This window comes from Cynocephalus volans, chromosome 16 (assembly GCF_027409185.1).
Source record: "Cynocephalus volans isolate mCynVol1 chromosome 16, mCynVol1.pri, whole genome shotgun sequence".
NCBI lineage: Eukaryota > Metazoa > Chordata > Mammalia > Dermoptera > Cynocephalidae > Cynocephalus > Cynocephalus volans.
In genome coordinates this window covers 50,210,344-50,224,610 of record NC_084475.1, presented here as the reverse complement: position 1 = coordinate 50,224,610, position 14,267 = coordinate 50,210,344, and the positions used below count along the sequence as shown (strand labels likewise).

General features: G+C 38.5%; 1 long non-coding RNA gene across 2 annotated transcripts; it reads right to left on the bottom strand.

Annotated features, from left to right (window-relative positions):
* Window positions 1-1,593: 1,593 nt before the first annotated feature.
* On the bottom strand, window positions 1,594-8,628 carry LOC134365143 (uncharacterized). 2 transcript variants are annotated; one of them, XR_010021938.1, is made up of 4 exons: window positions 8,565-8,618; window positions 6,083-6,231; window positions 4,262-4,384; window positions 1,594-2,691 (listed from the first exon to the last, which is right to left on the bottom strand). It is a non-coding gene; the product is annotated as an uncharacterized LOC134365143 (long non-coding RNA). The 2 variants fall into 2 exon arrangements; XR_010021939.1 differs by lacking the exon at window positions 6,083-6,231 and having other exon boundaries at window positions 8,565-8,628.
* Window positions 8,629-14,267: the final 5,639 nt, after the last annotated feature.

Below are 14,267 nucleotides of genomic sequence, written 5' to 3'. Positions count from 1 at the left end.
TGCCTGATAATAAAAGCTTAATGTGTAATTCTCCCAAGAGTAGTTGCATTTTAATTGCAAACTCTTGAAGGACGTTTGGCCAGGAAAGAACCAGAGGAATAAATAACGGTGGAATTTCAGACGTCTTGATGACTGTTAGGGTAAAGACAGTGAATCAGGGTTGAGCTTTCACAATATCCCTCAAAGCACAAAACACCAAGAGTTGCTGCCTTGCTTTTGTCTGAGATGACTGTATTTGGACTTGAGTGTGAATAAAACAAAGATTTCTAAAAACAAAATTTTAAGAGGACTATGCAATAGTTAAATTTTCACCCCTGTCAGAAATCACTGGTGTTATTCAGAATAGAAAGCAATTCTTGGAATAATTTAAGCATTTGAAAGCAGACTCCTATTATTTTAACTCGGCACAATTGATGGGAAAATAACTGGAAGCCAGGAGGTACCCTCAATGTGGCAAAAGCTACCAGGTGAACATTATTAGTTTCTCCCTGACTTTGGTCCATTACACAGCTGCTTTGCTGGTCTCCCAAAGGAGCACTAAAACTGAAGGCCTGAGTGGGGAATTGCCGATATTTATCAGGCAGATGCAAGTTAAAATGGAAAGAAAGCAAAGTCAAAGCAGTAAAACATGCAGAGCTTGCACCAGACATCTTTTTTCCAGGGAGTACAGCATAATACACACTTTAAAAACCTCATTTCATTAACCTCTACAGGGTTTTTTTGTTTTTGTTTGTGTGTGTGTGTGTGTTTTTGTAAATACCCATAGCTTTAAATAGATGTATGTGTCAGAATTACTGACCTTATAGAGCAGTTAGCATCATAAACTTTATTCTTTAGTATTCGCCTTAGAAAATAGCCATTGGCCAAGTCAAGGCTAAGAGAAGACTGTGGGAAGCCAATAGGAAAAGTGGATGTAGCGAGCAGGGGACAGGTTCAATTATTCTGCTTGCACGGGTTGTCAGGTAAGATTAAGTCCTCTGATCTTTTATGTTCAGCAAGCAGTTTCTTCCTAAGACAGTTGCTTTGTAGTTGCCTCATCGGGTTTTTTTTTTTTTTTTTTTTTTTATTCTATGTATACAAATCAGAGAGATCAGACAGAAGATCTACAAGCTTTTTACTCTAATCATCACCTGAATTAGGCAAAATAATGAAGAAATCAAAATTCTCTTTGGTGGTATCCAATCTCCCCACTAAGTGTGGCCTCCCACACCCGAGGGCTCCTTTAGAGATGGTGTGTGGCATGCTTTCCTGCTATGACAGATGACCTGAAGAAGAGCCTGGAAACACTGAGAGTATCACCCCCTCTCAAAGTAATGAGGCTAAAAGTCCTGAAGGGAAGAAATGAATATATTAGAGTAAGATTTTGGAAAGCAGAAAGGAGGTGGGCAGACATTCCAGGGGTCACTTCAGTGTGAGAGACGGTCCAGCTGCTAAGAAAGGATTAACCAAAATACAAATTTGGAAAACCATTACAACTTACAAACCACAGTGTGTGTGTGTGTGTGTGTGTGTGTGTGTGTGTGTATGAGTGTGTGTGTGTGAGAGAGAGACAGAGAGAGAGAGAGAGACACCAAAAACACTCGCTTTGTCATTGGCTTTATTGTCAGCAAACCTCAGGGCTCATCCTTTTGACGTATTTGCAGCCAAAGCTAGGGTAGAAATAGCACTCCCACAAAGTCTGCCAATAATATAAGTGGACTCTACCTTAAAAAAAAAAAAAACCTCAACAGAGAAAACAGAAAAATTAGCAAGTATTTATTTACACTGCTAAAGGGAAAAATAAAAGAATAAAAGCTACTACCCCCATGTGACTGTAGTATCAAGTCCAACATCTCTCAACATGAGACAAACATTTACTCACTGCTGTCATCTAAGCAAATAGTTGAATGGCCTGGATAAGACTTAGATTTTATGATCAGTGCTTGTTTTTATATAACAGAGGAAATAAAGCTTTTCTAAATTCAGTAGAAGTAGTTTCTGCTACTTTCCTTAGATTTCTTATTGAGGAATATTGAACATACTCATATTGGTCACTAGAATTTCTGGATGTTACTGTTCCTTTTTTTTTTTTTTTTTTTTGATGAATTACAATCTCCTGGTGGGGAGTAAGCATTCATCCAAAATTGTGTCTAGATAACAGTTTATAAGGAGTTTGAAAATGATTAAAATTGTAAAAAAGTGCTTTCCAATTTATTGGGATGGCTCAAGTACTCAATTTCAGTCTTAACTGAATCCTCCAATTCTTTTCTTTGTTAATGGGGGAAAAAAGTGTTTCTGATTTCGTTGCTGTTATCCAAATTCTTGTGCTTGTCTAACTGGTTTGAGTGAAAGGATTGACTAGGGTAAGTGAGAGGACTATAAGTGGACATGAAATTGTTGCCCAGCGAACCTCAGCAAGGCTGAAAGAGCCACACTGTCAACCCCATCCAACAGCTGCAAGGGGAAAATGGGGCAGGGGGGAGGGCAGGGAAAGGGCAAGAAAATAAACTGAAAAAAAAAAAAATTGCGAAAGTGCTTAAAGTCTTCCAGGCTGTGCGGATCCTGAAACATGTCCTCTGGGTGCCTGAAGACAAGGTCTATAAACACCTTTGGTACTGAGGCCGCCACAGGCATGGTACAGTAGACTTTTCACAGCAGACACTGGCAGAGCATGTTCACAATGGAGCAGCATTTTGTAGGTTCGGGATGTAGCTAGCAGGAGCAGGGCAACAGACATGGTTGATTAGTCCTCTCTACATAAAGCATAAAGTTTATGCATACTCAAAACTGAACTTCAAGCAACTTAAGACAGGAGAATTTTTGGATTTAAATTCTCATTTTCAATATGAGAAAAATGAAGTAGGATGTGTAGTCTTGTTGAAGGTAGAAGCAGATAAGTACCCAGGGCCCATGTACACAAAAATATATATTATACTGTGAATGCTTGTGATACTATTAACTGCTCTCAGAACTGGAGGCTAAGGCACACAACCAAAAACAAAAACCACTAAGTTGTGAATGCTATACATTTCGAGGCTGTCCCTTTCATGGGGCAAGCACCGTCCTGAGAAGTGTGCTGACAGATGCCAGCTCAGCAGAATTGCTACTGCTGCAACCCTGCCACCGGCCCCCTGCCTTCCTTTACTCTGGTAGATCTAAAACAGAAGCTGAGAGAAGGATGCAGAGGGGCCCCCTTTGGGTAGGGAGAGAGCAGTGCAATATTAATGAAGACAACATAGTCCTTCCCCTACATTCCCTGAGGGGTGGGGGCATGTGAGAAAGTCCCCAAAAGAATCACCCCCACAGATGCGGAGAGACTGATGTTTATCCAGCAGGCTGCATGTCTGCTTAGCTCCAGGAGCTTGCTTATGGCCCACTTTCCAGTAGAGCAGGGGAGAGAGAGTGCAGGGTGGGATGGCTACATTTCGACAGGCCCAGAATACTCTCTCTAAAGTTCCCAGTGATCCAGAGGTACAGAAGGTGGGATTTGCCAATGCTTGCAGGCTCCAGGGCTGGGAGGTTGCTGCAGGTGCATGTGGTGGGGAAAATTCCATAGAGAATGACAAAGAGTTATGGAGAACAGAGGAATGACAGATGCTGCTATCTGGAGATTAGCTAGCAGATGCAGACAAGCTTCTCAAGAGACAACCAATAGCCAGGGGCACTCCTAAAGAGGAAGACAATTAATTGCTGGCCCAATTGGCAATGCCAATGCCACCTTTTCCATACAAAGCCCATGGATAACAGGTAGATCAGAGTTATGGCCAATCAAGGAGATAACTAAAACAAACCCAGGGGTCAGTATATCAGTTAGAAACAGTTTTTGCTGCAAGTAATATAAAGCCTACTTTTCAATGGCCTTGACAAATAGAGACTGATTTTTCTCATATAACAAGGTATCTGGGGGGAAATTACTGCCATCCTTATTTCCACACCTCAGTAGTCCTGAATTCTCTCAGACTCCCTCATGGCTGCCAGGTGTCTGTCCCAACTCCAGGCATCAGGTGCACTTTTAAGGAAAGAAGTCTGGGGTGGGAGAGAACAACCAAGTCTGTTGCTTTTATTAAGAAAATAAAACTGTTCTCATAAGCCACATAGCAAAGTTCTACTTATTTCTCCTTAGCTGGAATTGGATCACCTGGACACTACCTGCAAGGGAGGCAGGGATGTGTTTAGCTTCTTTAACCATTACAGTAGATAAATAGCTTTCCAGTAGTATCTGAGACTGGTAGTCAGGTTAGGGGAGGCCGTTCCTTCCAACTCCCTTGTTCTGTAGACTTACTCTTCACGCAGGAGAGAGAGACGTGAATGCAAAGAGATGACAGGTGAGGGTGAGCCCAGCACTTCATTCTCCCAAGACCCCAGATGCATGCATTTGTCCTGTGCTGACTGCTGGCAGGATACCCTGGGGATGGGGAAAGGAAGAGAAAGGTCTTTAAACTGGATATTTATTTAGTAAAGTATTAAAATGAACAGGGAACAGTCTTAAAGAATGAAATGAGACTGTTCTACTAATTGAAATAAACAAAAAAAGAAACAGAATTGAATGAGAGATTGTTAAGGGAATCTTCCACCACATGGAAAGAAGGCTTTGACTAAATATAGTTAGTACCATTTACTAGCAGAATAAAGTCATTTTATTCCCATGCGACTAACAAATTTAGACTTTTCACTAAATCAGTTACACTGAAGTTAACTGTTTATTAAATAGAGGATCCCAGTGAGTAAATTCAGGCCTTAGTGAAATCTACTTTGTTTTATAAAGTTCTGAGTTGAAAGGAACCCTTAAGAAGACTTATCTCATTAAAATATACACAACTGATTTTTGTGAGATCATTAGATGGGTTGCTAAGCAATCAAGCGCATGTTTTACAAAGGTCTGAATAGAGCCTGGTTCCATCTGGGAATATTATATACTTTATATGTGGTAGATTAAACATTATTGCCAGTTCATCTGTTTCCCCAAACTAACTTTTAGGATTTATTCCCACCTACCCCACCCCCAACAAGTGCAACATATCATTTAACTGTGTAGTATTCAGTCATTTCCAATTATGATCCTAACACATTGTGGCACATCCTTCCTCAAAGAAGTAGAAACCCTCTTTCAAGTCTACATTCATATGCAATAAGAAGTTTTTTTTCCAACTTTTAAATCCATTCCAGTTAACTAAGGGCAGCCATTGGAGCACTATGCTTATCCTGTAGCCCATAGAAACTTTAGACACTTCTAATATTCTAAAGGAGAAATAAACTGATTTGATGTAGAACAGTTGAGATTTCTGATATTTAGTGCCACAAACACTGATAGAGTTTCAGCCATGTGCAGACACTGTGCTATGTGCTGGGAACAAACAAAAGAATGTATGCCCTGTCCTTGAGAAACTGAAGATTTACCTTTTGATATACTAGTAGCAGCATAAGCTAATATTCCCAACACGCTGTGATAATCACCATGACAAAATATTTATGAAGAGCTATGGAAATGCAATTGAGGGAATAACTGTACCCATGTAAAATATATTGTTCATTTATGAAGAAAAAATCAATTAAATGAATTCATCAAGGTCTCAAAGTCAGTGAAATTCTCTGTGTTGAAGACAGCAGCATGTCCTTCTAGGCATGAAAGGAAGAAAAAAATCTCTCACCCAACTCAAGAAAAGATTCACAACCCAAGTGCTGGCTGCCTCTGCAGAAACCTGCAGAGAAATTTTCTTATACTGCTTCAGGTATAGCAGAAGGAAACAGCTGGAAGCTGAGGGGCAAGTATCAGCAGTCCCTGTGTACTTGAAAAAAATTGCCAAGTACAGTAGTTACTTTCCTCCTCCTCACAGCAGTGTATTTTCATGGTTACAGGCTAAGTGTTAAAATAATAAATAATAACAGTTATCATGTATTGAGTGCCATGTCACCCGTATAAGTCCGGCACTGTAAAGTGGAATTGACATATATTATTTCTAAACTTCATAACAAATCCACTATAAAGTAGAATTACCTCTATTTCACAGATGAGGAAACCACAGAATAGAGAGAAAATTATCCACAAATGAAGGACTCAGGAGTTGAATTTAGTTTTGTCTGACTTCAGTGCCTGTACTCTTACCCCTGTGCCAGGGAGAAGACTGGACCATTACTGATGCCTCAATTTTCAAGAGCAAGGAGAAGCATTCTTCCCTGTGCTTCTTTGTAAACATCCATCAGAAATTTAAACAAAGCGGCTTCTCCCCTTATGTTAATTTGGATCTGGAGTTCCTAGGCCAGGGGTAAAACCAGTGTTAGCATTCAAAAACTGTTCTAAATTAGCAAATACTCTTCATTCCATTGCTGCCAATTGATTTTTCCCCTCACAAGTCTGATTTTGGCTTTGCTAGTAAATATTGTTTCTATCTCCACCCTCACCAGCAAACACAGCTGGTTTTGGCTGTCAGAGATTCAAAGAACCTTCTGCAAAAATTTAAACTATATGAAAACAATCAGAATGAAAAGGGAAAAGAATGTTCAAATAGAAGATAACATCTTAAAATACAGGTTTGACTTTGCTTGTGTTTTTTAGAAGGTAATAAGCTGAAGAATTGGTATTTTTACTGTGGTTCCTGTGCAGTTCTTCTGATAGAAATGTCTAAAGTGAACAATCAAGTCAACAAAGGGAATATTCAATTCCTCTGTTTTCTAATATCTTACAACCAAAAGACACATCTTCAAGTCCTCACGTGACTGCCAGATGACCTCATCTGGGTCCCTCTCTCTCTCTGAGTTTCCTTGAATATAATAAGAAAGACTAAGCTAGATGATGGAGTTCTAGTTCTAACAGTTAATTTTAAATTTATAAATCACGGAGCAACTATTTCTTAAGTACAGTGATTATGTTTCCTCTAAAGCCATGCTTCTTATAGCTCTTATATATCCCTGGAGGCTTAAAGCTTTGTACCAATGACTAAATGGAGCCACAGGCTACACATGACAGAGATTTTGGGGAAGATCAATTTACCTCAACAATTTGTGGGGTTAAGGAATTTTTAAAACATCTTTATTAAGGTATAATTGACATATAGTAAATTGCACATGTTTCAGGTGCACAATTTCTTAATATTTGACAAATGTTTACATCTGTGAAACTATCACCAAAACAAGATAGTAAACATATCTACTACCCTCGAAAGTCTTCTCATGACCCTCGTAATTCCTTCTCTCACCCTTCACCCCTCCCATCACCACTGAACTGCTTTCTGTTACTGTAGATTAGTTTGCATTTCCTGGAATTTTATGTACATGGAATCATGCAGTGTGCATGCTTTTTTGTCTAGCATCTTTTACTTAGAAGAATTATTTTGAAGCCCAAGTCTGTTGCTAATTCCTTTTCATTGCTGACTAACAGTCCATTATATGAATATACCACCATGCATTTATCTGTTCATCTATTGATAGGTCCTTGGGTTGTTTCTGGGCCTTGTAGTTTTTCTACACTTAGCTCCAGGTGATGTTGACCTCCTCTGGCAGGGAAGTTGCTGGTTTTTACAGATTTCCCAGTCATCGTAGATTTGTCACAGTTATGGAGGTGGAGCTGGCAAAGGTTGGGAAATGGAAGCAGCCCAGGTTATAACATCACAGACTCCTACTGTTCTTACCTGAGGTTCAGAAACTTTTCTTGAATAAATGCATCTCAATTTATCCTATGCCTGAAGTCCTGAAGTGGTTGTTTTCAACAACATTTTGCAGTTTTATCACAGCTTCTTGGGGAGAGGATTTGCCAAGCTATTGACTCTGCTATTCCAGAAATCCCCTGATTTTTATTTTAGTGTAATTTTTCTGAATAACTGTATAAAGAGCAGGACAGTCCCTACTTTTCAGAGAAATGTCATCTAATAAGGGAAATAGAATGTGTGTCCACATAACTGAAATATAAGACAAAGGCACTGCCTACATAAGCAACCACTGTATTCTATATGTATTTAGAGGAGGAAAAGATCATTCTTTCTGGAAAAGATGAAGAAAAGCATCAAGGGAGGGCGTGAGCTTTAAAAGGCTGATGGGATTTCAGTTGAAAGACTGAGCAGAGCATTTGCAGGAGTAGTTATTTCTTTCTTTTTCTGTTTTTCAATTTCAAAAATGGTACATATATAAATTTTCATTGCAAAAATATTTAAATAACACAGTTGGTAACGTTCAAGCATCACTATTTCTCTCCCCTCCTCACCTCCCCTTTCAGCCTTATCCCACTCCTTTCCCCAGCACTATTTCTAGGCCTTTTCCTGTATTGACATACATATATACCTAACAGTGGACTTCTGAAATGTTGAATGGAGTGAGTTCATCCAGAGTTAGATCAATCAAAAAAGCGTATTTCTAGACCTGGGTCTTTGTTGACACAGATGAATATTTGTAAAGATCAATGACTTGACTGGGGGCACCTGGCTAATATCCTCAGCAGTAGCAAATATTTTGCTATCTGAATAAACCTAAGCAAACTACTAAGTAGCTATGGGTTTCAGTTTATTTAATAGTTAAGACAGGCTAGGCTATGCTGTAGTGCCCAACAGTCCACCAGAATCCCAAAGGCTTAATACAAGTGCTGGTTTCTCACTCACACAGAGTCCAGTGCTCTTCTGGCCAGCTGTCTTCAAGCAGGAGAGTCCTTCGCTTCCAACTGCACAAGCTGTGGAGAGAAAGTAGGAAGGAGATTGTGCGAGACGTTCTAAGATTAGCCCTGGAAGTGACGCCCTTCATTTATGCCTGTTCCATTGGACAGAACTCAGCAGCAAGTAGGCTCAAGGAGGGGCTGGCAAATCAGTCTTGTGTTCAATACAAGAAAAATATTAAATATATTAGAGAATTCATAATCTCTGCCACAAATTTCCTCATCTCTGAGGTGTACAGTCAATTAAATGTTCATTACAGACTTCACAAATGTGCTCTTTTATGAATATTAGGTGCAGTGAGACAATCTGACCTCACTTTGGCATTGAAGAAGATTGAATTTACTTTTAACTCGAGTAACTGTGTTAAGTTTTTCATCTAGTTATCATTATGGTGTATGTCATCAAGTTAAGAGATTATCATTTTTTTTTTCCAAAATTCCTTCCAAAATTTCAAAAAGTAGTGGGAAAATGTAGAAGCAGAAGAAGAATCATTAATTAATTTCTAGGCAATGTGATATAACTGAGAAAGTCAAGATTTCTGAATTTAAATCCCAACTGTGCTATTAATGATGAATGATACTGGGCAAATCACTTGTATTATTTAGCCTCTCCAAACCCCCATTTTCTCATTTTTTCATATGGGAGGATAATTATGACCAATTCACTGGGATGTTACAACATCAAATGGCAGAGTACATGTGAAGTTGCTTTGTAAACTATAAAGACCTAGGCAATTTAAAAAATAAACAAGGAGAGAGAGAGTATAAGAAGGAAAATAAGCAAGAGACAGCAGAGGGCTAGAGCCATAGGATCTTGAGAAATTCATGATTCAGAAGGGAATTAGAGTTGGGATTTGAGAACTTTGCAGCAATCTCAGATGGAAAGCAGGTTTAACTGGAAGTCTAGAGAGGGGAAGGGGAAACTGAGGAGCGAGGTACGGTGGAGAGAAGACAGAATAAAAAGAGGAGGGGATGGGAAATTGTGAATAAAAGAAGTGAGTTTAGAAAGCAACTTAAAAATTAACTTTTTATTTTGAAACAATTTCAAATTTACAGACAGCTTATAAAGACAGCACATAGAATTTTTATATATCCCTCACTGTTTCACCTGTGCACATGTGTACATTGTCTGCCATGGGCACATTGTTATTAATTAAACTCCAGACTTTATTGAAAATCCTAAGATTCTGATAGTTGTCAATTCAGTTGACTGAGCTAGGAAGGTGATGAAAGCTTAATATCTGATCCCTGCCTCCGTATGCCCCCACTTCTTCATTTACTTTCTGGCTCGCTGACTCAGTTTCCAAAAATATGTTGTGAAAGCACAGAAGCCTTTCCTGGTCCTGAGGATGACACATATCTGTGTCCTGGTGATCAGTAGCAGTGTGAGGTGACTCAGCCAGCTGTCAGTAAAGACAGTGCTATTCTTTTATTTTTCTTTAACTCTTTGCAAACCACCAAGCAAAGAGCAATTACTTTTAACAATATAAGGCATATTGCAGACGACCCTAGGAAGAGGAGGCATTTTGAATTTTCTACATGCTACATCATTAGTAGATGCATCATAAAAAAGCTTAGTATAGTAGCCCTCCCCCAGAATATTCCACGACTACCTGAATATCATTCTTGAAGTCTGATCTCTTTGCACTCTTTTTCAAAGGGAGGTCTAGATGAAAAGTTTGGAAATGGGGTGTCTTGGATAGTCACAATGACTCTTGGCATTTAGTGGGTCAAAGGAAGAGGGGTGAGGGATGGGGAGCATCCTAAAATGCTCAGGACAATTTCACACAATGAAGAATTGTCCCACCTAACTATCAGGCAAACACTGATGAGTACTGTTGTGAAGAAGTTACATCTTTGGGATATCCACAAGACAGATGCTGAGAATTCATCAAAAGCCTTCCTAATTATTTAGGGATAGCTCTTCAGGGGAATGCCAATGGTCAGAAATGCAAAGCCGTTTGTGTAGACTTCCTTCTTGAGCATAAAGGAAAAAAGGAAGTAAATTTTGGGAACTGTAAATCACAATAATGTAAATAAGAAAAGCCATAAATACATATACACATTCCATGAACAGTTTCCTTTCTTTTGTGTGTGTCAGCACTGTAGCAGAAATAATTATATTCTGGTGCTTGCCAAGTTTCTTAATGTGGTAACAGTTGCAAGTCATTCCCCTAAATTAATAGAATTCTGAGGAGCAAATATCACTAAATATCATGAAAATGCTTCTCATTATTATACATATTTTCTCTCTGATTCTGTGTGTCTCAAAAGGGCCCTAAAAGTTTCACCAGGGGCAGGAGTTCAGCACTTCAACAAGCGTGCTTTTAAAAATGTTGGAAAATTCACGAATTAATTTGCCAGCTAAACTGTGTAATCAGATCCTAATATATTCCTCTGGAGCACAGCTAATAAAGCTGCTTTTTTCCTTTCCTTTTCTGAAAGAGGCAAAAAGAACTGCCACGATTCCAAGAAGAGTTTCACCAATACTTAGGCCTTTATTACGGTGGAAATTTCAGTCTTCACTGGCTTAAATTAATGGTATGTGGGGTTATGGAGATGGGCATAAATGGCCATTAAAAGTATAATTTAAAAATATACTTATTTCCTTTTCTATTATAGTCTTTGCAAATGAAATCCTACTTCTAACTCCCAGAAATCTAGCTACTTGTTTTCTAGCCAGTGTACCATTCAGAGAGTGAGACGAGACTTGTGTTCTTATAACAAACACAAACTGGTTATTATCTCAATCTCTTTGCCACTCAAACCATAGTGGACTTCATTTCGGCTCTGATATTTGTCAGCTTTGCAGGGGAGGGAGAGGGCTGGTATCCTTTCTGTCCCCGTGAGCACATGCTAGCTGTGCTACAAGAGGTAAAGACAATTCAGAACCTTCACAGAATTTCAACAAAAAGGGAAATTCATGCAGTGAAATAGAAATTAGGCTCTGCTGAAATCTTTGCACACTCTCAGCATGATTTTATATGCAGTTAATATATTAATAAATATTCCAAATACAGAGTAATGAGTTTAGTTTTAATTCAGGATATTAAGTGCCACTGAAACAAGAGCATTTTTTGGTTTAGCTTATGGATGCAGAACCAGTTTCTAGTCTATTAACTTCACCAAAAAATAAATTTTATACTTACTTCTGACAAGAATAAGCACCTATACCAAGGTCTAGTCTACTTACGAATGGATATTCTTCAAAGATATCCGTAAAAGATTCCACTTTCTGTTATGGAAGGTAGCAATTATTAGTTATGATACACAAACAGAATGTCATGTGCCCACTGTCAGAAACAATGGCCAAGTCACAAGGAGATTGAAGCATTAGTATTATTTTAATATATTAACTGTGCTTATCATTTTCTTTGTAATATTATACTGTACTGGTAATTGGGGATTTCTCGAAATCAAGGGCTCTCAGTGATAGAAGGAAATTCAGAGACCAACTGGACCATTTCCTTTGCTATATAGATATGGAAATTGAGGTCCAGTGAAGTAAAGTGGCTTGATCAAGATTGGCCAAAATGATGGAAGACCTCCATCATAACATTGCCACTTTAAAAAAGACCTTTCTATTTTTTCATGGGAACAAAAACAACAACAATAATTTAACTTCAACAGGGGGCAGTTAGAACATTTATTGTCATTAAAGAGAAGTTCTCTGTTGCAGGGTTTAGGTAACCCTTAAGACAACAAAGGATGAATTTCACCTATTTACCTTATTACTGTTGTATGTGTTGCAACTGAGCTGACTTTGTTAATTAGTCTCATATGAAAAACCATAAAATTTTTATATTGTGATCAGATTCCAAGATTATTCTTCTTAGAGTGTATATGTTTCAAAGCCTCATACCTAAGATTCAAGATATGAGACCTCTCTCCGACCATTAGGTAAGTCAGTGTAAGGTCTTTCCAATCCGATCTTCTTTTACTTTTCCCCCCACATATAAGGAAATGATGACGTAAATTACATAGTGTTGAATAGGAGAGAAATTGTTTGCTCCAATTAAGTATATCATCTAAGCATTTATAATGTATTTGTTAGGTCATAAACTTGAATTATACAAAGTTCAAGAAGTTAGAGCAAATGTGCCTTCTCAGGTGCTTAATGCTGCTTACAGATTAAAAAAGATCATGTTTCTGTGGCCTGAGATAGTGACTAGCAGCATAAGCAAGTCTATCGTAGGATGGTATTTACTTTAAGGGTATAGTTATCACAGCTCCTTTAATGAGAAGTTAGTTATTATCTTAACATGAGTTCAGAGATAAGAACCCTTTCTACTGGCAGCCCAGTGGAATTTCATGACTTTTTCAACCTCCACCATCAATATTATGGCTTCTAGCCATCCCCTCTGTTTTGGTCTTAGTGCACAGGTGGCAATATGACAAATAAAACAGTTGGGGCACAAGGTAAAACGCCAGTGGCAGAATTTGAGCCACTGTAACCCAGGGAGTTGAGTAATCATAACAGTACCTCAGCATCTGTGAATTCAGACCCATGGCACTCTTCCAGAAAGTGCGAATTCAACCTACCTTCTCAGAATAACTGCTGTCTTTCCCTCATGGATTTACACTTATAATAAAGGCTAAAGTGGATCCACCCAGTTCTACAGTAATGACAGGATCTAGGAGTCACACATTCTGAGGTCAGTTGATCTAGGAAAGTTGTACAATCGATATTACTCTTGATTATAGCCATTTTCTCAATTTTACACTAAAGCAGTGGACTCATTATCTCAACAATTTTTGTTTTGTTTTACTATGAAGTAAATGATATCTCTGAAGCTCGTGCTCAACAACTACAATGTCTCATAGACTAAAAACTAGTTGCACATAATGCTAGCACTACTAAATTTCCTATAGAAATTTGTCATTGAAACGGGTCTCACCCTTGGATAGCTTGTAAACATAGCTGTTTATATACTATTTATAAAATGATTTTATTTATCTTCAGAATTTGGTTTTACCAGTGCATGAAGGACACTTTACTTAGTACCACCATGAAGAAGGGAGTAACTATTGATGCAGTCTCTACAAAGCAAGAGCACCTGTGTTCCACTTGCCTGGCACTGAATCCTAGCACGCCGCCACAGACCCGGGGGGAGATGCTGCTAGAGAAGGATGACTGTGGTGCTGCTTCTTTGGGTTGCTTCACACTGAAATGTTTTGAAATCCGAAATTCTACTTTGCCATTTTCACGAGTTATTTAAAGCATTCCTTCTGCACACTTGATAACGATGAGAGTTTGAGGGTGCCAAGAACAAGCTTAAGCTGACTGGAAGTGAATTTTTGTTTTGGAGCCCTCATTTCTTCCTACCAACATCACACTCTCTTGAGGAATGCTGAGAAACTGTGGACTTCAGAGATTTTTCACATTGCCTTTTCATTTTCTGAAAGATCATGTTTGATTTCATTTTTCTCTCATTTTGGAATATAGTGTTTTTTAAAAAAGTTCCTGCTTTTGTATTCTCTGGAATTGACGAAAGATTCTCTGTCTCTCTCTCTCTCCCCCATACCATTCTGTCTTCTTGGGACTTGCTGTTAACAATACAGAAGAAAGTCAGACTCCAAGCCAACAAACTGAGAAGTTAGCATTTGTTATTAAAAGCAGAAAATATTTCCAGCCAGGCATATTTCTTCATGA